Source organism: Protobothrops mucrosquamatus, unplaced genomic scaffold (genome assembly GCF_001527695.2).
Source record: "Protobothrops mucrosquamatus isolate PMUCROS unplaced genomic scaffold, P.Mucros_1.0 scaffold5110, whole genome shotgun sequence".
Lineage (NCBI taxonomy): Eukaryota > Metazoa > Chordata > Lepidosauria > Squamata > Viperidae > Protobothrops > Protobothrops mucrosquamatus.
This window is the reverse complement of record NW_015390985.1, coordinates 63,378-66,691: the sequence shown is the minus strand read 5'-3', so window position 1 is coordinate 66,691 and position 3,314 is coordinate 63,378.

Below are 3,314 nucleotides of genomic sequence, written 5' to 3'. Positions count from 1 at the left end.
CAGGCGTACCTGATAAAACGCCCCCCTGGTCACGGCCGACAACTGATCTTCCAGCGTCAGCCGCGAATCCAGGAGGACCCCCAGATTGCGCACCCTCTCCGAGGGGGCCAGAATTTCGCCCCCTATAGTCAGCGATGGAGTCAGCTGACTATGCCGCGGCGCCGGCAGCCACAGCCACTCGGTCTTGGAAGGGTTGAGCAGGATACTAGGTGAGAAGTTATATTTTTGCTATTATGATGAAAATCAACAGAACAAAAAGCCTTTGAGATTCTCTCTTTCTTTTCAGCGCCCCAATGCTGACTATTACAATATGATCTTCCATGATTAACTGATATCTATATTAATTGGTTAATCCGCTTGCTGGATTTTATAGAAGCATAAACTGTCAACACCACCTGGGTTTGTACAAGATATTTGGCTGCAAATTAATCAGCCGCAATATTGTATTAACTAGCCACCCACTCGGTTCACGTTCTGCTCTAAATGTGAAGGCTGTTTCCTTGGACAGGTAACGTGCGGTGTGAATCTAGACGTTGCAGCCTGTAAGTTTATTTTTTGTGCTTTTTATGCCCATTCAGTCCATTCTGTTTTGGTCAGTAAGCCAAATTGAAACCATGGCTTATGGCAATGGATGGACCAGGTCGATGAAAATCTTCACGCAGGTCACCCTCACCTAATCTCACCAACCTGATTTGAAAACCTGACAATGATCAACCCTTAATTGTTTGTAGTATGACGTTTAAAAAAAAAGAAAGCCTCTTACCTAAAGCATAATCTGAGATGGTCCACCAAGGTTTTATGGTGTCTATAGACCTTCTGGTGCTCTTCATCAAATGACAGATCTGAGTAAACTGGTCCGGTGATCACATACTGGTTACTGACAGGTTCTGCCATTTCTCTGGCCAAGTGTTCCTTCTGGTAGCCGTTTGAGTCCTTCATCTTTTTAATCACTGGAAGGCTTGAAAATAAATAACAGACTGTGCTTTAAAACATAACTTAGTATCCTGAAGACCACAGTTGCGTGAAGCCCTAATGAAGTACTGCCACCTTTGAAGATCAAACAAAATAGGAATATAATATTGAAACCTCTTCCTCCTCCTCCTCCTCCTCCTCCTCCTCCTCCATCTCCATTTTCACACTTCTTTGGCAAGGAAAAATAAAACTCTCTGTCCCCATCACCACAATCACCACAATTCTGGCAAAAGAGCTTAAAATATAAGGAAGCTATCTGGCTATCTCTGAGTCAACGGTTTCGGAGATTAGAACGATCAAGGCCCTTTTTGTGTGCCTCCAGTTATAATGGTGAGAAAAAACAACGTTGCTGCTTTCGAAAAAAGATGGACAGTCCACTTAATTTGAACCCGTCCTTTCATCATGAAGGGATGGAGCCGAGCCAAAATGATCAAGGTTTCATTGTCTTTACACTTGAGAAAATTGTGGAACCCGAGAGCAGGTTTGTGGGTTTGTGGGTTTGTATGGACATTTATAGTAACGATTACCAGAGATTTATTTCCTTTTAGTGTTCTCTGTCAACCGAGAATCTCAAAACAGGAGAAAGCAGCTCATTTTTTGCTGTGCTGGACAAATAGTTCTTTTGAGTAAAGTGGGGTGATTGTATCTGGACTGCCGAAGCTTTAAAACTAGCAGCCAAGAAATACATTTACTCTTCTGCTGCTAATCTATAGCCATCCAGATTATTCCATCCAAATAATAATAATAATAATAATAATAATAATAATAATAATAGCCATTAGTCAATTGCAAAAGGCGGCCTTACTAGGAACTGCTTCCATCCTGCGACAAGATCTGTAATAATATCAAACATCCACATCTGCCTATCCCAGGTCCTGGGTAAGGACTCGATAGGTAGACAAAATGCCAAATCCAGTCTGAACATCGGGCTGACTGTGCAATGATCCATAATAATAATAATAATAATAATAATAATAATAATAATAATAATAATAATAATAATAATAATAATAATAATAATAATAATAATAAAGTTGGAAGGGACCTTGGAGGTCATCTAGTCCATCCCCCTGCTCAGGCAGGAAACCCTATACCATTTCGGACAAATGGCTGTCCAGTCTCTTCTTAAAAACTTCCAGTGTTGGAGCATTTACCACTTCTGGAGACAGGTTGTTCCACTGGTTAATTGTTCTCACTGTCAGGAAGTTTCTCCTTAGTTCTAGGTTGCTTCTCTCCTTGATTAGTTTCCATCCTTTGCTTCTTGTCCTGCCTTCAGGCGCTTTGGAGAATAGCTTGACTCCCTCTTCTTTGGGGCAGCCCCTGAGATACTGGAACATTGCTATCATGTCCCCCCCGGTCCTTCTCTTCATTAAACTAGACATCCCCAATTCCAGCAGCCGTTCCTTATATCTTTTAGCCTCCAGTCCTCTAATCATCTTTGTTGCTCTTCTCTGTACTCTTTCTAGAGTCTCAACATCTTTTTTACAGGTAAGTCCTTGAGTCACAATCGCAAATGAGCCCAAACTCAACGCTGCTAAGCCAAACAGTTGTTAAGTGAGCTTTGCGCCATTTTTACCACCTTTCTTGTCACGGTTGTTAAACGGATCGCTGCAGTCGTTAAGTCAGTAACACGGTTGTTAAGTGAATCTGGTTCCCTCATGGACTTTGCCGGTCAGAAGGTGGAAAAAGGGGATCACATGACCCCGGGGGGACGCTGCAACCATCATAAATACGAGTCAGTTGCCAAGTGTCTGAATGTTGATCATGTAACCCTGGGGATGCTGCAAAGGTCGTAAGCGTGAAAAAGTCACAAATCCCTTTTTCCCCCAGTGCCGTTGTAACTTTGAACGGTCACTAAATGAACTGTTGTAAGTCGAGGAGTACCTGTGTTACTGAAGGTCCTGGGTTTGGGAATCTCAGCTGAAGCTGCTTTGATGTTTGTGTAAACACTCTGTTCCTTTTAAACTCTTCAGTAAATTGACCCCTTCGTGAAATTTCCTATTGTCCCTCGTCCCCACCCTCAAACATTTATTATATGAAACGAAATTAATAAATGCTACTTTAGCTAATAATATTAACAACAATCCCAGTAGTCACAGATGCCTTGGGTGCTATCCCAAAACAACTGAAGCGCTCCTGAACACCTCCGGCATTGACAAAACCACCGTCGGTCAATTGCAAAAGGCAGCTTTACTTCGAACAGCTTCCATCCTGCGATACCTTTAACCGCCATCAAACATCCACATCTGCTTATTCCAGGTCCTTGGGAAGGACTGGATAGGTGGATAAAAATGCCAAATCCAGCCTGAACATCTGGCTGACTGGGCAATGAACTGTAATAA